The sequence below is a fragment of the Lycorma delicatula genome, chromosome 10 (assembly GCF_047948215.1).
Source record: "Lycorma delicatula isolate Av1 chromosome 10, ASM4794821v1, whole genome shotgun sequence".
In the NCBI taxonomy this organism is placed as follows: Eukaryota; Metazoa; Arthropoda; class Insecta; order Hemiptera; family Fulgoridae; genus Lycorma; species Lycorma delicatula.
The window spans coordinates 110,376,254-110,398,629 of NC_134464.1; the positions used below are offsets into that span (position 1 = coordinate 110,376,254).

General features: G+C 31.1%; 1 protein-coding gene and 1 pseudogene across 6 annotated transcripts in view; one reads left to right on the forward strand and one right to left on the reverse strand.

Moving 5' to 3' along the window:
• Positions 1-22,376, forward strand: part of LOC142331320 (uncharacterized) — a 101,820-nt gene that overhangs the window by 13,356 nt on the left and 66,088 nt on the right. For 3 of the 6 annotated variants that reach the window (XR_012757959.1, XM_075377142.1, XM_075377144.1), the window contains exon 2: positions 3,294-3,353. The gene's annotated coding sequence lies outside the window, so the exon portion shown is untranslated. Of the gene's footprint in view, positions 1-3,293; positions 3,359-22,376 lie in introns of all 6 variants that reach the window. The other 3 variants (XR_012757960.1, XM_075377146.1, XM_075377145.1) reach the window with 1 other exon arrangement.
• Positions 9,721-10,679, reverse strand: LOC142331432 (cytochrome b-like; annotated as a pseudogene).

Genomic DNA, 22,376 nt, shown 5'->3' on the forward strand with positions numbered 1-22,376 from the left:
ATATGAGATAAAAACGTTTGTAAATTTTTGAGCTGAATATTTTTCAAGTCTGTTTAATTTTTTAAGAATGCAGCAGTAATCTACTTCATTATGATGAATGAAGTTTAACTTCGCCATCTTTCTTGACGAAATATATTTTGTTATACAATAGCATGCCTGCCAACTGAAGGAGGTATTCATCATCACAAATTTAAATATATAAATTTTTATTTTATTTTAATTAAACATTTATATATTGTAATTTTAAAAGATTTGATAATTAACAAAATACCTTTAACACTAATTATCCTAGATGGTTCATACAATACTGGTATTGAATTTTATAATCTACATTGCATAAAAAAAAATGTATAAAATGGTGTTTTTAGTCATATACGTATTCATCATTTAGATCATTATTGTTATCAAATATAAACATTCCACCTCTTAAAGAAATATATTGAACTGGTATATCATCCTTATGTTTATCTAAATATTTTTTAATAATGTATGCGATTAAAACTGTTAATGAAGCTTGCATTATTTTCTTCATTTTTATAACATGTAAATGTGTTGAGCTGTATGTAAAATAATCATAAATTAAGGGTACAATTATTGAACCAAAGCTTGTAATGAAACCAACAGCAATCCATGTTATGCACCCAAATACAAAAATGAAGAATATTAATAATATGTAATTTGACAAATATATCCTGAAAAAAAACACAAAAAACAAAGTTATTGAGAATCATACAATTATGTATTATTATTATTATTATTGTTTTTTTACAAACAAATTGTCTCAACATTCACGCTCACAAGTATGCTTTAAAATACCTGTGACTGTTAAGGAGCTGGTTCAACCCATATCCAGTTCCCCATGTCCAGCCATCTCTGATCTCTGGGATCAGTCTGTAGGTCTATCTGCCATTTGTCGATCGATCCCATCTTTTGCCACCTTCAGAGACTTGTTAAATACTTTAATTCATATTTTTAATTTTTATCATTGTAAGAACTCTTAAAATGAGAACCAGTGATGACAAGTTACTTTTACAAAAGCGTTTATATTTCACTGAATACTACTCTACAGTGCACAGAATGTAGATTAACTGGAACTTAATCTCATAATAGTAGTATTGTATTAGTAAAAAAGTGCTTTCATTTTTTTTAATAATGACTTTATCTTACAAAAAAGCTATTCAATTTTATTAAAAAAGCATAGTGATATCTTTAATCATCTGTATAAAAATCCACGTGTTATTTGTTATACATCAACCGAGGCACACTACATACGATACATCACCCTTTTGATGATGTCAAATGGAATGAGATATTTAAAAATTGTGTCGGGGTATAGCTAATGAATAATATATACAATTTGTAGAAGGATAGTTGCTGTTATAATAACAAGAGAAAATTTACAAGATTTAATTTTGAAAGGAATTGGGCATGAATACCTCAGCCTATGATTTTTCTTAACTTGTACATATAATTAATGAAAAAGCAAGTTTAATAAATATAGGTTAAAAATAAGGATTTAGTTAATGATATAGTTGTTCTAGTGGAAATAAAAAATTAATTAAAATAAATTCTGGTAGTATTTTGATACAAAATATAAGTAATGAAATATGACTGACATAAAGGTAGATGTTCAAAAATGTTGAAAAGAGGTGACATATCAGAATTATGAGAATTTTGTTATTTAAATGATAAAATCACAAAGGAATGGGAAAGTAAAGATGATATTAAAAACAGATTAGCACCAACTAAGAGAACCATTTATGCGGCAAATAAATCTGCTTGTACCAAATATAAATGTAGGGATCGGTCAGAAAGGAAAGAAAACTTTAAAATCATTTGTATAACAAGAAAATGATGCAGGTTCATAAAATACATGAACAAATTTAAAGAAGTTGAACTATACCCCTTTGTAAAATGTAGTATTAGATCGATAGGTTTAACGGTAATCTTTCCAAATTTGGTTATTGAGGTTATGTAGAGTATAATAACGGTACGGGAAAATAGACATTAGTATAAATTCACTGACTAACTACCGACTAACCTCCACCCCTGGTGATTCCACCGCCTGGGAAACCGCTAATAAAGCATTACTTCAGGAGGGGGGTAAACGCCCACACACATATTCGGTTTCCACTTGCAAACATCATCCGTACCAAACCTCTACAAGAATACCTAAAGAGAAAAACATTCAGCAAAATAGAACACCTAACAGGTACTAAGACGTACCACACCCATTTATACATTCATACAATCAAGCCGACACAAGACAAGTGCACCACAATCAAGAAGACATGGCCGCAAGATATAACTTATTCGCAAAGTACACTCAAATGTTAATTAAATTTCCATAATCTCACCCAGAGTACATAACACACACACACAAAACTCAAGTACTTACCACTTACCCACGCGACCGTCAACCATAATCATTAAAAACGTGAGCAACGCCCTCAGTTTGGGAAAATTGATAACAGTATAAAATAAAACATTAATAACTCATTCTCAGAGCAGTAGGTTTTTAGAAGTAGTATTATTTGAAAGTATAAAATTTGTTAAATGATATCACATGATGAAGAATGTTATATAAATATTTTTGAGATTAGCAGAGAAGAATAAAAACAGAGAATACCATCTAGTGTAATGCCTAATAAAAAAAGATTCAGAAAAACTAACCGCTTTGCCCTTTTCTTTGCGGCTGGAATAGTTGACAAATTGTCTTTTAATAAGTATTGTCTTATTCCTCTCGTATAATTATAAAAATATTCTTCCTGATTAATATCTTCAATATTAAATGGAAATATTTCTTTATCTTTTTGATCTAATGATTTCCACAAATCTTGAGTATTCTTGTTAGAAAAATCCCATTGTCTTGTAGAGAAATGCGATACTAACTGCGAAAATTTGTCAACATTCTCTGATATTTTTAGCTGCCTGAAAGTATACCAACAAAAATAAAATGAATAACATGTTATTTAATGAATAACATTAAATGAATAACAGTTTTTTTTTCACTAAAAATATTCACCAAGACTGCTATAAATAAATACATGCATAAACATTTAATAAACAATAAACATTGTATTTCTGATATTAACCCAAATTTAGAAGTATTCGAAATTAATAAAGATTACATAAAATGAAATATATTAGAAAAATATTACACGTATAAATACAAACAAAATTTCAATTTGATAGCCATCGACAGTATTAAATACTGCAACATATAGCAGCACGCATGAAAATTAATACGCAATTATTATTTTAGTATTTTTATTTTTATATTTTTATTACAGAATAACTTCAATCATGACTGAGGATGCAGGATCCATGAAGTACTTTAATGAAAAATTAAGGTAAGGTATGTCTTATCTCAATATACTGTACTAGGTGTTTTATTTTTAAAAAAATATTAAATATAATTTTAACAATACAGCGGAATAATATGAATTTTAAAAAGAATAATTTCAGTAAAGTAAATATAGATATCGGTATTTAATTAATTTTTATTTTAGAATTGTTTCTAACTTAATGTTATAATTTAGCATTAGGAAAGTGTATGAAGATAAAAAAAAATTGTAGGTACAAATTTTCTGGATTAAACACTTTGTCTACTCGGCAACTTTTTCAACTAATATCCTCATTTTCTGATTCTTTTATAAAACATTTATCGATAGAGTGTGATTAATTGAAATGTGCTAAAAGTGAAGTACATTTGTGCATTTGAAAGTGAAAGTAAATGAGTGAAAGTACATTTCTACAGCACTAACAGCAGGACTTACAGCAGTAGATGAGTAGAGTGATGTAATTACTGAAGGTCAAATATTCAGAAAGAAGTAATCTTTAAAATGTTATAGAAACTATTCAGGAAAGTTGAGCAGTTCTTATACTTATCCTCTCTCCTTTTCTGTTTAGCTTCTGGAACAACCGTAAGATATTACTTAAGAGGATGAATGAGGACGATGTGTATGAATGTGAATGAAGTGTAGTCTTTTACAGTCTCAGGTCGACCGCTCCTGAGAAGTGTGGTTAATTGAAACTCAACTGCTAAAGAACACCGGTATCCATGATCTATATTCAAATCTGTATAAAAGTAACTAGGATTTGAACCTTAGAACTCTCAACTTCAAAATTAACAGATTTGCGATGATGAGTTAACCACTAGACCAGCCCGGTGGGCACTTACCCTGGGAAAATAAACGTATCTTTACCTTGATATAAATAGTCTGTATCTTTTTTTAAAAGTATAGGCTTTAATTAAACTTTTAAATTATAATTTCAACCATTTTGTCCACCTCTATGATAGAGTGGTAACATTTGGCATGATTCCTTTTCTTAAGTGGATAATAGTAATACTTACAAAAGTGTAATCAAGGAATAAACTCTCGCCAGTCTTGGCTCTAGTTTCCTGTTATAAATTGTCATTAAAAACAAAAGCTTACCTTTTTTCTTTACCAAAGATTTGCGCAATTATATCTATCAGTAATTCTGGTAGATAATGAAGAAAGAACTTAAAAATGCTGAATTTAAATTTGTCCTTTACCAGAATGAGAATGGGAATTGTATAGGCAAAGATGGAAATTGACCACAATCTTTTGCCAAGTTTACAGAAATTATTCCATGTCATTGGATTTTGTGTGCCTTAATTCGTTGGTGGATCTTTAATACTGTCCTTTTTTGTTCTGTAACAAATTTTTTAAAAGTTTTATGGTAGCAATACAGGAAAAATAGTATAAGATTAGCTTATTTCAGTTTGAAAAATATCTCATTAGTATTACAGTAATTATATTTCCTCAAAATTCTAAACTTTTTGAAGTTACAGGAAGTAGTAAACCTGCAGATTCAAACTACAGCTACAGCTACACAAATTCAACTAAGAAATATACTACAAATGGATTCTTATGTATAATGTAAACATAAACAGACTGCAGTAAATAACTGAACACCTTTTTTTCTCATATTAAATTACACTGAAGCTTAAAATTTAGTCATCTTACTTGAAAATTATTCTGAATATCCTATTTAGATTGTACAGGCAATGAAAGTGTACCTAATAGTAGATGAAGGATTAGGTAATTAAATAGTGTCTTTGTAAATACAAAATTTGTTAATGGTACATATGTAAAAAATCTTAATGTAAAATATTAAAGTTTCTGTTTTTCACAAGATTTTGTCATACTGTTCTGAATTCAGAAAGAAATTCATAAGTGTATTTTTACAGCAATGTTAATGGGCTTAATGATAATATTACTCCAAGTAAAAATATTTTACTGTAAACCTTGAAGAAAATCCTTAAAAATACAGCAACATTCTAAAGTAACTTTACTCTTATCTGAGAGCATTTTTTAGGTGATTTTTTTAAAAATAAATATTTAAAGGTTTTTTTTTAATAAATATTTTTCAGTTTTTTAACATCCTATTGTGTTTTCTTTACTAAAGAGTTTCTAACCTAATATAATGTGTTTAACAATCATACATTCACTCTTTCTCAGATTATATTGTCTTGTATAGATTATATGAGAAGACCCAACAACAATCAATCAACAATTTTTATGTGTATACAATGATCAATTGTAATTGATAAGCACTTACTTCTGAAATGTGAGCTGCTACAAAACTGAAGGAACAGAACTTCTGGAGCATTTCTCTACGTGTAATTATTCTGATTTGGTAGGCCAGGTTGTAAGTCTTGCTAGGAACCTAGAATTGTCCTAAAGATTCAGAAGAATAGTAGTACAAAAAAGCTTTTAGGCTGAAATCTGGTTCTCTCAAATTTAATGCGAAAAACAATCTATGACTAAAACTATTTTTATATATTGAGACTCCTTTAGAGAAGTGGTAGTTAAATTTAAAGTACATTTAACTTTATTTGTACCTTCGTTACCCATAAATTATGAACACTGGATTTTCATTAACACAAATTGCAAAAAGAATTTCAGAAAAAGTGCACATTAGATTTGAAAATATGTACTACCTGTTTATTATAACTAATAATTAAAGGTGAAATTAACCAAAAAACAAATATAAATGTAAAAAGTATCCTATTATATATAATAACGCCAACATTTCTGGGTAAAACATAAAGTTTATCTTAAATGGTTGAACGCAATTAAAACAAAGTAAATCAAGAGTATCGTGCAGAAAAAAGACTGAAAATTAAGATTTCCAAACTATAGTTAAAGTAAATAAAGTTAGAGAAAATGTTAGACTTGAATAGACACAATTCAAATCTGATCTTTTGGCAAATTTTTTCCTGAGTGTACAATGAGATATTGCTATCAGCCCAAAATTACTATAGTAAATGATTACAAATTAACAATCAAAATTTACGTTATTCAGATATAAATTACCTATGCGATATTATAAATGCAAAATGAAACAAAAATAAAAACAATATAAAGATTAACATGAAATAACGAATTGCTCTACATTAAAAGTCATAAATAGAGTTTAAAAGCCTGACATTACAGTTAAAATCAAATATTTGAATCCAGATATACAGCCTTAAGAAATTGTAAGACATTAATACTTTGGATATTAACTCCTAATTTAAACTTGGGACGCAATACAGCATAACAGACATAGTCCACAAGGATGTGATATATTGTTAGTTGGTAGTCGCAACAAACATAGACTGGTGCATCGGTCTGATTCATGAGGTGTCCATGAGTAAATTTAGTGTGCCCTATTCACATACCTCCTCTCAACGGTTAATCCTGCATGAGGAATTCTACGATGACATAGTGTTCTTAACTGGACGATGTTTTTTGTAGATGGTAGTTTTCCATTCATTTTATCTTTCAAGATAACAGGCAAGGTCATCAGAAACAATGCGATTAGTTGAAGTAGGCTATCAGATAGATTATATCATGGTTAAGCAAAGATTTAGAAATCAACTCGTTGACTGCAAAACTTACCCTGGAGCAGACATTGATAGCGACCATAATTTGGTGATAATGAAATGTAGATTGGGGTTTAAAAACTTGAAGAAAAGGTGTCAGATGAATCGGTGGAATCAGTGAAATTTATATAATAAATTTTTTTTTTTCTATGTAAATTTGAATTTAAACCAGGATTAGTTACCTTGTTATTCTTAATTAGTAATATTTTTCTAAGGTAGTATATTTTTTATAATTGAAATTTAATAGATCTGGCGGTTTTTAAATCTTTTTAGAGGAACCTGTATTTTGTACCTTTTTTTTCTTGTATATCTCTGTCGTTGAGTGTAATGAAAATTTATTTTCTTTTTCTTTTTAAAGATTTATGTTAGGTCAAGATGCAAGAAGGATTATAAGAATATAGGATCTTATAGGATTATAAGAAATATATTATAGGTCAAGATTATAAGAAGGTTATTATGGGTTACATTAATTTTTGTTTTTTGATTTTTTAATTTGATTAAATTTGAATTTGGATTTAATAGTAATTTTTTTTAATAAATTTTTTGAATTTTGCTCATAATTATGTACATATCGCCCGTCACTCTCATAAATTGAGATAAGTCGTAACAAAGTAGATGTACTGGAAACTGTATCTAGAATCGGACTTCGGTTTATTCTTATTTACAATAAGATTTTCTACTGTTCAATTCAGTTGAGTCTGAATTTTAGTACCTTTTGTATCACGGTTAATTAATTTTTTAAATTTATTTTTTTTTCCCGAATAGTGAAGATCTATCTTAATCTGTATTTTATTGTGGAATAATTATTTATAAGTTTGGGATTGTTTCGATATGAAATTCATTTCTTTTTATATGTGGTTATCTGGTAGATTGATTTAATCGAGAATTTCTTTTTGTTAATTTTTTTTTTTTTCATTTTGAAATTTTATATTAAGGATAAGCTCTTTTTTTTATATATAATTTATTTTTTTTTCTTTTTCTTGTTGGATTAGAATCTTTCATCATTTAAAGTTCGTTGTAGATTAAATTAGGTTTTTTTTATATTTATTTTTTTACTGGATTTTAATTAATTTTTTTATTTTTAATTATGATTAAATTAGTAGATTTAAAAATTTTATTTATGAATTAGGCAAAAAATAATTTCGGCTGTTTATCAAAAACATGTCCTTTTGTAATTTATTTAAGGTTTGGCCTGCTCAATGGTTTAAATAGCCGCAGTATTTTGACTGTGCTAAGGTAGCATAATAATTAGTCTTTTAATTGAGGTCTGGAATGAAGGGTTTGATGAAAATTATACTTTATTTTTAAAATTTAATTTGAATTTTATTTTTAAGTTAAAAAGCTTAAATTTAGGAGAGGGACGATAAGACCCTATAGATCTTTATTTTGTTTAAAATTTTTTTTTTAGTTTATTTTAAAAATTTTTATTAATTAAATTTTGTTGAGTGACAAATAAAATTTTAATCTTTATTTTTTTTTTACATTTTTTTATGTATATTTGATCCTTTATTTTGATTAAAAGATTAAGATACCTTAGGGATAACAGCGTTATAAATCTGGAGAGTTCTTATTGATAGATTTGTTTGCGACCTCGATGTTGGATTAAAAGTTTCTGTGGGGTAGGTTTTACAGTTTTAGGTCTGTTCGACCTTTAAAATTTTACATGATCTGAGTTCAAGCCGGCATGAGCCAGGTTGGTTTCTATCTTCTTTAAATTTATTCTAATTGGTACGAAAGGATTTTTGGTAATATAATAATTTATTTACTAATTTGGCAGATTTAAGTGCTTTATATTTAGAATTTAATAATGTATTTTTACAGTTAGTAGATGTTTATTCTTAGTTCTTTTTTTTTATTTATTTTTATTCTTTTGGGTGTTGCTTTTTTACTTTGTTTGAACGTAGGATTTTAGGTTACATTCAATTTCGTAGGGGTCCTAATAAGGTTGGTTTATTTGGTTTATTACAGCCTTTTAGAGATGCTTTAAAGTTATTTAGAAGGGAATTTTATTTTCTTGTTTTTGGGAATTATTTAATTTATTTTTTGTGCCTATTCTGGGTCTTTCTGTTTCTTTAATCTTTTGGTTAATGTTTCCCTTTAGTTTTAATTTTGTTGGATTTTCTTATTGTCTTTTTTTTTTTGTTGTTCTGGTTTGTCAAAACTGGTATTTTCAGTTGGATGTTTGATTTATTTTTTTTTCTTTTCCTTTATTTATAATTTTTCTTTCTTGTATTTTGGCTGAAACTAATCTTTCTCCATTTGATTTTTCTGAGGGTGAGTCGGAGTTAGTTTCTGGATTTAATGTTGAATATAGATCATTTAGATTCTCTTTATTTTTTTTATCTGACTATAGAAATATAATGTTTATGAGATTTTTTACTTGTTTAGTTTTTTTGGGGGGTGATTGTATAAATTTTTTTTTTTTATTAGGGTTATTTTTCTTATTTATTTTTTTGTATGGGTTCGTGGTTCTTTTCCTCGTTATCGTTATGATAAATTAATATATATGTGTTGAAGGAGTTATTTACCTGTTACTTGAAATTATATATTGGTTTTTATTTTTTTTACGGTTTTTTTGTTTTTCATTATTTTAAGGTGATAAAAAAGTTAATAGTATTTTATACTTTCCTATAATTTCAAGTTATATTGCTTTGAGCTTATTAACTTATAACTTAAAATTTATCTCATATCCTTGCAGACATGAGATAGGTAATAAAAAATGAAAAGTAAATTGTGGTTAAGATTTGTCCTGTGATAATATAAGGTTCTTCTACTGGTCGTGCTCCGATTCATGTGAGTAGAATAAATGTATTTACTATAGTTCAGAATATTACTTTATTTATTGGGTAGAATGATCTTGTTTGAAATTTTATTTTTATTGAGAATGGTATTGATATAATAATTATAATTGATATTGTTAGTGCTACTACTCTTCCTAATTTTCTAGGGATAGATCGTAGAATTGCATATGCGAATAGAAAGTATCATTCGGGTTGAATGTGTGGAGGTGTTCTTAGTGGATTTGCTGGTGTAAAATTTTCTGGATCTATGGTGAGGAATGGATTTAAATTAATTATTATTGTAAAAATTATTATTGTTATTACTATTCCTAAGATATCGTTTGTTGTGAAGTAGGGGTGGAACGGAATTTTGTCAATATTGTTTTTTATACCTAGTGGGTTAGATGATCCGGATTCGTGTAAGAATATTAGGTTTAATATTACTATTGTTGATAAGATGAATGGTAAAATGAAGTGGAATGTGAAGAATCGATTTAGTGTAGGATTGTCTACTGCAAATCCCCCTCATACTCATTGAACTACTCTCCTATGTAAGGAATTGCTGAAATTAAGTTTGTAATTACTGTTGCTCCTCAGAAGGATATTTGACCTCATGGTAATACATATCCTATAAATGCTGTTGCTATTAATGTTAAAAGGATTAACGATCCTGATATTCATGTTTTCTTTAATTTAAATGAACCATAATATATTCCTCGTCCTGTGTGTATAAAAATTAAAATAAAGAATAATGATGCACCATTTGCGTGAATATTTCGGATTATTCATCCGTAATTTACCTCTCGGGTAATATGCACAATTCTTTTAAAAGCTTTATCAATTCTTGATGAGTAATGTATTGCTAGAAATAATCCTGAAATAATTTGAATTATTAAGCATATTCCTAGAAGTGATCCAAAGTTTCATCATAATGAAATATTTGATGGTCTTGGTAAATCAATTAAGAAGGAATTAATTGGTCTTAATTTACGTATTGATTTAAACAAGTTTTTTTAAGTGGTCCTTCAAATGTTCTTACGATGTTATTTACTGAGATTATTGTAATAATTAGGATTAATATTATTGTAATTGTAATATTTATTTTATATATTCTAAAAAATTTTCTTGTTGATTTTTCTTCAATTAGTTCTGTTGTCATTTCCTTTATTTCATTAAATTTAGTAATTATTTCTGTTGTTGGGTCTAAATTTCTTATTATAATAGAAATTAATGTAACTAATATTCAGATTAAGAAAACTTTTGTTCTTGGTTTGAATTTTTCATTTGATGCAATTCTTGATATATATATGAATATAATTATTAGTCCTCCTACTGTTATGAATGTAATAGAATATGATGTAAAGATATCATGATGATTTAATTATTATTGAATTATTTCTGCATATTAGGGCTGTTTGAAAAATTAGTATTGATCCTAGTGATATAGGGTGTTTAAGTATTGGAGATATAATAATATTTGATAAAATTAAATATTTTGTGAAAATTCAGTAAGTATTTTAATATAAAATATTAGTTTTGGATACTAAAGATGATTTTTTCTTTACTGATTTTGTTTAGATAATTTTTTTTTTAAATTATGATTTACAAGATCATTGTTTTTTTTAAACTATCCTAAACTTTACTTATGATAATTATTTATTTTTTTGGTTATTTCTTTAGATTAATTATTTTTTTATTTGTTCGTAGGCATTTTCTTTTGGGACTTGAATATTTATTACTTTATTCTTTTTTTTTTATTTTTGGGTTTATAGGTTATTTTGATTTTGATTATTATTTTTTAGTTATTTATTTGGTGTTTGGGGTTTGTGATGGTGTTTTAGGACTTTCTTTATTGGTTTTTTTTGATTCGTAATTCTAGAAGAGATTATTTAGATAGATTGACCTTATGTTAAAATTTATTTTTTTTTGTTTTCTTTAATCCTTTTTTGTGTCTTAAATAATTGATTTATGTATTTAGTGGGTTTTTTTTTTCTTTGATTTTTTTTGTTTCTATTTCTTATTTTTTTATAATCGATAGGGTTTCATATATTTTTTGTTGCTTAAGTATTTGAATTTTTATTGTTGTCTTGCTATCTGTTTACTTGCATTGTTATTTTGATTTGTTGTCTAAGATTTATATTTTTTTGTTTTCATTTTTTATTATTTTTGGATTTTATTGTAATTGATTTTTTTTATTTTTATTTTTTCTTTGAGTGTAGATTGATTCCTTTATTTTTATTGATTTTTGGAAGAAGGTATCAGCCTGAACGTTTAAGTGCAGGATTTTTTAAAATTTTTTATACTCTTTTTGGTTCTTTCCCCTTTTTATTTAGAATTTTTTATTTAAATAGTTTTTATGGTTATTTTAATTATTTATTTTTTGATTTTTTATTGAATAATTATTTGATGTTTATTATTTTATTTTATTTTTTGATTAAGTTTCCTTTATTTGGATTTCATTTATGGTTGCCTAGGGCTCATGTTGAGGCACCTACCTCAGGTTCTATAATTTTAGCTGGTGTAATATTAAAGCTGGGGGGTTATGGATTTATTCGTTGTTTAGGTTATATTTATTATTTTTTATTTAATTATGGTTATTTTTTTGTTAGTATTTGTTTATTTGGCTGTTTTTTTGTTAGAATATTTTGTATAATTCAAAGAGATTTAAAGGTGCTTGTTGCCTATTCTTCTGTTTGTCACATAAGTTTGGTTATTTGTGGATTATTTACTATGTCTGGTCTTGGGTTTGTTGGTTCATTATCTTTTATAGTTGCTCATGCTTTTGTTTCATCTGGTCTCTTTTTTTTAATCGGTATAATTTATGATCGGTTTGGAAGCCGAAGATTTTTTATTGTTAGGGGGTTACTTAACTATTTACCTTCACTTAGTTTTTTTTTGATTTTTGTTTTGTGTTATAAATATATCTTGTCCTCCCAGATTAAATTTATTTTCTGAGATTTGTTTAATTATTTCTATTTTAAGATGAAGATTTTTTTCAGTTATTTTTTTGATGTTTATTTTATTTTTTTCTGCTTGTTATAGAGTGATGATTTTTTCTTTAACTCAGCATGGTTTATATTCTGGTGATTTAATTTTAATTAATTCTTGTTGTGTTCGTGAATTTTATATTCTTCTTCTCCATTGTTTTCCTATTTTTTATATAATGTTTGACTTTTTGAGTGATTATTTTTTTTTTTTAATTCCTTTTCTATAAGTTTGATTTTTTTTTTGATTGAATTTCTTGTTTTTTTATGTCTTTTGTATTTTTAATTAGAGGTTGTGTTTTATTTTGTAGTCTTGGTTATATAAGGGGTGATTTAAATTTAGTTCGTTTTTATTATTTGGTTTTTTTATTTATTTTAAGTATGTTTTTTTTTATCTTAATACCTGATTTTATTTGTTTATTGCTGGGTTGAGATGGTTTAGGACTGGTGTCTTACTGTTTAGTTATTTATTATCAAAATAGAGTTTCTTTGTATTCTGGCCTTATTACTTTATTAATGAATCATATTGGTGATGTATTTTTAATTTTGTGTTTAGGTTTATTTATTAATTTTGTTTCCTTTCATTATATTTTTTATATTAATTTTTTTAATAATGATTTTATTATTTTGGTTTATTTAGTTTTATTTGCTTCTTTTACTAAATGTGCTCAGTTTCCATTTTGTGTTTGGCTGCCTTCAGCTATAGCAGCTCCTACTCCTGTTTCTTCTTTAGTTCATTCTTCTACTTTAGTAACTTCTGGTGTTTATTTAATTATTCGTTTTAATTATTTTATTTTATTTTGTGATACTTATTTTTTAATAATTATTGCTGTAGCCGTAAATAATATAACAAACTGCATGCGAAAAATCATCTATGTGTTCTTTTGTAGATTGGTTTTCTATGTATGTAGTATGTAAAACATTAGCTATTGGTGAGAGGCTGCTTCAAAACACAATAACCCGCCTAGAATCGTGGTGTAAATCTACTGGATTCACATTTTTTCCGGAAAAAATGAAGTATATTTGTTTTACCCGGTCGAGAGGATATGTTGACCCTCAACTGTATTTACATGGTGAACCAGTTGAGGCGTGCACACGGTTAGATTTCTAGGAATGTGGTTAGATCAACGATCATGTGGTAATACATTTGAGGAAGCTGCAGGTAAAATGTCTAAAATCGTTAGACATGCCTAGGGTTCTATATAATACTCGTTGGGAAGCCGATCAAATATGCATGTTGCACTTGCTACCAAACTGTAGTCCATTCCCGATTAGACAATGGCTGCATGGCTTATTCATCGGCGCGGGCCACCGCACTAAAAACGCTTGATGCAGTCCATCATTCATTCATCCGTCTTGCTACATGTGTTTTTTGCTCAAGCTCCGTGGTAAGTATGCTGGTGGACAGCGGTGAGCCATTTCTTTGTAGCAAATGGAAGCAAATAAATAATACCCTCCTACATGGCTTGCATTAAAGTGCAATCAACTCATCCAACCTTTGATGCAGTGCTCTCTAACCCAAATTTTAATCGATATCAGGAATAGCTGAGATCTACTGCTCTGCTAGTCTTTAGAGCTCAGTTTTTTTTCTTATCTTTCAACATACAATTACCTCCAGTTCTTACTATTACTTAATGTTATTACTCACCTTGGTGGTCTTCTCTAGTAAATTACTGCTTTAATCTTTGTCGATACTGTAAAAAGTACAGAAATCTGGTTATCTTACAAAAAGAATTTTATAATATTGTAAGTAGCTTAAATCCTGATGTAGTTTACATCAATGGTTCTAAACACAAACTTTGTTGGTTGGGCTTTTGTGGTCGGCAATAAAACACATGTTTTGCCTTCCCACCATTACCAGTGTTTTCTTTACAGAGCTGTAAGCTATTAATAAGGCTTTAACTATAATTAACCCAGCATATCAAAACATACTTGTTTGTTTAGATTTCATAAGTACCTTACTGGGGATTAGTGAAATTACTATAAACATCCTGTTTGTAAAATACAGTCCATTATTTCTGAAACGACTGTGTATTACAAGTGTGAGCTTCTGCTGGATCCCCAGCCAGATAGGAATTTCAGGCAATGAGCATACTGATAGTGCGGCAAAAGAGGCTTGTTTACAGTCTCTTTTCACTAATTGGATTGTTTCTGATGATCTTGTCTGTTTTTTGAAGAGGGTGGTTTGTGATAAATGGCAAACCGAATGGAAATGCTACCATCAGCAATAAACTTCGTCTAGTTAAGAATTCTATTTCATCGTGGGAATCTTCAACCAGGAGTTGCCGTCGAGATGAGGTTATTATTTCTTCATGGACATCTCATGACCTGGACCAATGCCACTGTTTGTGTTCGCTGCGACTGCCGTCTAGTGGTACACCGCACTTGTGCATTGTATGTGTTATGCGGTATTGTGTTGGAAATTTAAATTTGTAATGGAAATAACATTCCATAGCTAACATCTGTAATATTTTAGGGGAAAATACAGCGATGTTATCCAATGTCTTGTATTTCTAAAGGCCGTGCATCTATATTTCACATACTTTACTATCCGTATTAAATTTGTCACCCATTTATGAAGTTTATGTGCATATTAATATTGACTTTATTTTGGTTTTATATTGCATTTAGCATACCTCATAGGCGTTTTAGATCTGTTTAATTTTTAAGGTAAATTTTAATATTTAATTTATTTACTATTGTAATTTTATATACAGGTGCTAATAATGACATCTTGTGTATTCAGGGAAAAAATGGAGGAAGTTATGAAAAGATTTCTTTTTTATCTTGTGAAATTTAAATTTTTAAATATTCACCAAACTTGATACCTTATCCAGCAACTGTAAGAAAGATTATTAGATTAGTTTTGTTAAATTCACTGTAAGCAAATTATTGATATACATTTAAATTTCAATTCAGAATTAAATTTAATGTAAATTTATATCATAATTTGCCTGTAACAGTCAATCTTGAAGGTACAGTAAAGAAAGTATAAAATTGTAAGGGGAAATAATTTCTCTGAAAATTTTATTTCAAGTATTTTTTTCTTATCCATATTTTCAAATTAATCAGTAGAAGCAAGGATGACACCTTTTTTCCAGGAGGGATCAAAGAATGTAAAAATTTTTAAAACTTCATAATTTTTTTTTACGTATGAGTAATAGAAAAAACAAATACCAGGGAATATTGTTAAGTCAAAAAGTTCAAATGACAATTTCTGCTAAAACTGATATTTTTTATAGATATTTGAAAAAAAATTACATATAGTGATGAAGGGGGAAAGAGGTACATATACGTCTTACCCCGTTTATCTCTTACCAAATTTAGACAGCAACTCTATTCCATAGATCTTGCTGTGGTATTGTAACGGGTAACTTGCCAGAAGAAGAAAGAGTAAAAATAAAGAACAAAGAATCCAGAAAAAATAAAAAAATAATTCTTTCTAGAAAGAATTTATTGAAAAGCATAGACGGTGCAGACAATAGAAATCATTACATTTGAATAAACGAAAGGGAAGGTTGTATGTTGGTACTGGAGGTCATGCCTTAGGCTCAAAGGCATATATACTGCCAAGGACCAGCAATTTACAGTTCAGTTTCCATTCAGTGTGCAATAAATGCAAAGACAAGCGGTAAACAATATAACTTAAATTTTTGAAACAAGTGGCAATAAATATTAATAGCTGGAATACGGCAAGGGTTAACATAACCTGAAATTTTTTTAATGAAAAAATTATTTTGCAATGAGAATTAAAATGACGCAACCTTATCCTACACTTTGGTCCTTCTGATGCGTATAATCAAAGTTGTTGCCGTGACTTGAGTCTGCTTTGCAGTCTATTTAAACCGTTGTCAGGTGGTTACCTTCCCACGGTTTTGAATTCTTGCCGACTAAGGCTTTAACAGCATCTGTATGAAAAACGTGGAGCGTTCATGATTTGTTCGTTTTCACCGTGTTCCTTGTTGGTATCTAGTGCTTGATTTAGACATGCATCTGCCTCAGAGTGGGCCTTGTAAATCGATCAAGTTTTGTTATACAAAAACTTCTTTGCAGGTGGCGAAGAAGTGCCAACGACTGCCGGTGTAAATACCCTTACCCTGTAACAAGCAATGATTCGTCCAGGTAGGGCGGCAAGCCTTATTTCGGCTAACCCTAGTACTATTTTGACTAATCGCTTTAGCACGACTAAAGCCATTAGTTTTGCATACGCTGTTTTCAGAGCGGGGACCGTAATCACCGTTTTTGTAGTTGCTTGTACTTGCATAAACTATTAAGCAGCGACGAGAGGTACGAAAAATGGAAGAAGACAATCAGACCTCCGGCAGTTGTAACATATGTGAGCTTGCCCGACAAAATCCCAGTGACTCCTCTTGCTGGCTGTTATAGGCGGTTTATAGAACAGTCTCGCGGGAGGCAGTCTTTGTTATAGCCGGAGTCAAACCCTATCTTGGCTAATGAGCGTAAGGAACGCTATATCTCCAAGGTAAATAACTTAATGACGTCAGAACGAAAGCAGGAATTGAAGACCGGGGCCTTGCGTCTTGGCAGGTCAGGTCGCTACACCTGGTGTATTTCCTACAGTGTCTAATTTAGGTGCGATATATCACACGGTTTTTCTCCGGGCGAGTTTGGTGGATTCCACTCGATGGACTGATGATACACTGGACCACGTCCTCTACGTCTGTCCCCGATACGAAGTCGAACGTTCACGAGCTGTTAGGGAACTTGAGAGAATACATTCCTTTCTGGATCTCCGTATTAACCGGATGATCCGCGAGGAGTGGTTGGTTTCCTCCGCGCCCTTGCGGTGTGTAGGTCTGCAGAGGGAGGAGTCGAGGTATTCGACCGTGGTAGGATCTCGGATGGCTAGGGTTCCGGCTTAGGCGTTGGATCGGTTGGAGGTAGGCGTACTGGCATCGTGCCACGCTTATATTGTATTGCTTGTGATTCGATTTGGGGCTCCCGCCGGGATATTTTAACCCGTGCGACCAGGGGTAACCGGTGGCGGTCCTGATCGTGACTCGGTAATGCCAAGCAAGACACCGTGATGGGACCGGATGGAGGTGCGGGGTTTGTCCCCGGCTTCTGCGCGGACCGGAATGAGTTTGCGTTCCCCTCGTTAGGTGACCTAAGTCGGTCGACTTATTTGGGTGCAGGTCTGAATTTCTATGTTGCGTAAAACATAATTTTAATCGGTATAAGTGTAGCACCGATTTAAGTTTAAATTCGTTCGTTTTCTGAGGCATTCACAGTCACGAACGGTGTTGTCAAATCTGGGCTAGACGCGGGGTTCGCGCTTCCACGTTTTCAGTCGGTTTGTAGGTTGGATATGAAGATGTCCGTTTGAGACTTACGTGAAGGCAAAATTTGATATGTAGTTTACCGATTCAAATGTTTACCGAGGTATTTACATCGGTGACATTCCGACTGAGGCCTGAATGATGACAGAGATGTAATCAGTTAGAGAGTCTAAAGACGACCTCCGGTAAAGGGCTCGGAACGGAGGAAGTGGTGTGGCGACCGGTAACGTCACAAACTGGGTGTCTTCACTTTACGGGGTCGGGATGCCCGACAAAATAGTAGATAGATTAGTTTTGCTTATTTTATGTACTTAGGGAAGCGTTGCCGATGACATCGGTTGTAGAGTCTAAAGAATTTTATGGGAAAACTCAGAAGGAGGCCTGGAGTCACAGCTTGAATTAAGGAAAAATATTCACACAAAATTAATGTACTGGCTTCTAGGTCAGCCGGTCATAGGTTTAATCATCCCTGACAAGGGTTCGCCTATCATTTTAAATATATTATCTTAATAAAATATTCATCGCCAATCTGTGGCTCAGCCGATTGTTATTTTTATCATTTTTATCTTAGGCTTGTCACCCGTTGACAATCAGCACGTTACCAGTTACTGACAAGCTGTTTGTCGCCTCTGGGTGACCGGCGAAAGGTAAAAAGCCGTGGCTCAGCGTTGGACTGGTGATACGCTGCGGCCGAAGAATTATCTTACCTGAATTGCGGCTTTCTATCTTTCAAGCCGTGCCGGCTAACAACAGCTTGTCAGGGCGCCCAACTGGAAACATCCTGCTTGTCACCCGTTGGCGGCCTCGTCTCAGCGAGACGAGGCTCAATGAGCACCAGTCTCTCAACTGGTGCTCAGCCACCCGTTGGCGTGTCATGGTTCCATGGCACAAACCACCCAGTGACAAGCCTCGAGGACGTACTGTACATCTTTACTTTTCTTGTGCTTAATGAATTTTATTTTAGTCACACTTTTTGAACTGTTGTTATGAAACAGTATTTATAATTATTTTATTGTTACTTTAATTTTATTTACTTTGAATTATTATTTTTATATACAGAGTACAGTTTTTACCGGTATCCACATGAAGTAATTGATCATTTCAGTTGTGCTTACCGATCTAGTCCAAAGTTTTCAGTATTTCGATAGATACACAGTAAAAAGAGTACGTAGGTAGGAATACAGAATCGATGGCCGATCCCGTTGCCGGATCTTTGTCAAATGAAATCTTGAGAATTTCCTTTTCCCTCGGTGGGTGTCCACCCTAATTATTTTTTACAGTTTAAATATTAATTATTTTTATTTTACTTAATTAGTTTAATTTTCAAAGGTCGGTAGCACCGTCGAGGACTCATCCCAGTTTTGATATTTTTTTAATGTAATTTTTTCCCGTTCACAATTTTCATAATTAATTAAATTTAAGTTTTAATTTTCATCAATCAGACGCGTTTATATACTGTAAGGTAGACTTCATAAGGAAACTACCTATTATAACGGGTACCGTGATTCGACTAACGGAAAATTTCGACGTATCTTCCCGTTTCACATCCTCGAGGCCTAAAAACCGCCGTCAGTTATACATTTATATATATTTAACTTTCTTACGGATACGATAACTGCCGTAATTTTTCGCCAGTCACTTTCAAATCGATACGTGAAATATAACGACCCAAAATCTCGGTCCAGTTCGTTAATGGACAAAATCGAACCACGGGCTACCTTTCGAAAAACAAAATTTCGCTATAATTTTCTTATTAAGTAAGATATCGAATTCGTTTGAAGTTCCTACTATTCTTTGGATGAGAGTCTAAAACTTATTTAAGAAAAGTTTATTGATACCACCGACCACCAACCATCGACCCAGGGGGTGGAAGAAATCGAGTTCGAAGACAAAAAAAAATCATTCCTTCCGTAATAGGCACAGTATCGAATCGGTTTAAAGTGGTCGTTAGTTCTCCAAACATTACGTAAAACGTTTTGATATGACCAACCGACAAGGAATGGTGCTGGAATTGTAAGAATATGGGGCTTGTCGTATGCTAAACATGCAACCATTGTTGTATTGAATAAATTTGAAGTTTTTCTTAACTTTAAGGTGGAAATCTTTTTTATCCCCATTAATAAGGCTTTAACATAAAGTACTATGATCTGTGTTTAAACAATCTATAATCGAGTTCATCTAAGTCGATATTTTAGATAAATGAAAGTTTATTTAAATCGTTATTATATGTATTCTGTTAGGAACCGAGTATCTTTAATCGATTGCTCGATCGATTAAAGATCGAGCAGTAACATTTATTGCTTAATCTGTGCTATCGTAGTAAAGAGCATTTGTATGTGGGTCTGCGTGTGTGTCCCGCTTATCTTACCGGAAAATACCGATCACCAGCGGAAAATCCCGAATCGTTAGTACATGTCTCGTGGTGGTCAGGTGTATACTTGTTATATTATTATACATCGATATTATCGCATATATATAGATGTTTTGGAAAAATATAGTACTTTTTTACCAGATATGAATTTTCGGAAGAAAATCGCAAATATCTCGAAAACGTTCGGTCCTAGCGCTCTGAAAAATTTTCTCAACCCCGCTGGACAAACCTATCCGTTCTCAGCGGTTCCCGTCAGACGATAATATTTTCAAGCGCCCCCGGGCCGCCATTCGGAAATCGTGGAGGGGATGCGATGGGTGCCACCGTAATATCTCGGCAACCGCTCGTCCTATTTTTACGATTCAAACGGCGTAAGTATCAGCAGGTCGAGCGCTAACCGTTTAACTCATCGGGTACACTGTTGATCGACCGGATCTTGGTTATCCGGAAATTAATTCGTTTAGCCCTATGTTTTGATCGCACTCACCCACCGTAAAACATACCGATCCGATCTTTCGCTAAATACGCTCAAACCTGTGCGCTAATGAAGCTGTAAAGTATAAACTTATAAAGACTAAGAAGTAGAAAATAAAAAATATTTTAAAGTACCACTCCTAAATTAAACGCACTAAAATGTAAAAAATAATTTAGGGCGGTATCTCAGAATGGATTTGACAACCTTTAATGGTGATATTTAAGTTACGTGAAAGTCATACCTTCAGATTCAAAATTTGATTTTTTTGGCCTAAAGAGTGAAGTCCAAACACGCATAAGAAAAAATTTAAGAGTGGTGGTTTTAAATATTTTTTTACAATTTTTTATGTAATTGTTTTTGTTCATAAAGTAATAACCCAAGACGTAGGCACCGGGAATGTACTGATCACTACCGGAAAATCACGATTCGTTAGTATCAATTTCTAATTTAACTTTCATTATATCAATATTCATCATTCAAAAAAAATAATATATTTACACAAGAGGTAATCGATTTTTAATAATCTACCTAATAATCCAATTCCGAGACGCCACCCGCCAGGGCAACCCGTTTGGAGGGCGTGCCTTACGCACGACTCTGCAGCTAGTATATTCGCTAAACTGGGACGACGGAAGCAAAGAAGAATTATAATCATAGAGTCCTTCTTAAAAAAAATATATATTATAGTTCGAATAAAATCGTGTGCGCGCGCACGCACGCATCTGTGCATCAGTATTACGGTTCTTGTACAAAATTGAAAGAGCATTTGAAATGCAGTTATAAGTGTTATATACAGAGTGATATTTAAGTATGGAAACAGATTTATGTTGCATACCTGAGAGGTCTTTGGAGTGAGAAAGAAATGAGGTTCACCGCAGTTAAAAAAATCTGCATTATGGTGGGTTTTTATTTTTTTCCGCCATAATGAAAAAAAAATTATTTATTTAATTTCACCTTCGTATTTAAAAAAGGGCGTTAAAAGACCAACGCCGTTGGTCTGTTAACGCCTTCGTTATTGAGTTATAAGCTATCAAATTGAGTTATAAGCTATCAAGCTGGAACGATGGAAAAATCGTGTTAACAATAAAACGCGCTGCATGAGCAATTTTATTGCTCATTCTTCGTTCCATTCATAACGCAGAAAATATCGATGCTATAATATCGTAATAATAAACAATAAGTGATTATTAACAACAAATTGTATCGCCGATATTTTCTAAATAAAATTTAACTTCCGCTGTTAATATCAGTTGATATTTGTTACTTATCGTAAATGAAATAAATCAGCTGGAAATAATAAAAAAAATTATGTGGACACCACATAACTTCCTTGTGCGCCTACTAAACTACATATATACATTTTTTCGTTCATTATTTGTCCGTTTTCGCCGAGTTCCTTCTTGGTATCTGGTGTTTGATTTATTCATGCATCTACTTCAGAGAGGGTGTTGTAAAGAGGTCGATTTTTGTTTTTACAAGGCACGTGGTGAAGAAGTGGTAACGACGGCTAGTGTAATTACCCTTCAAAGAGCGATGGTTCACCGAGGTAGGGCGGCGAGTTCTACCTA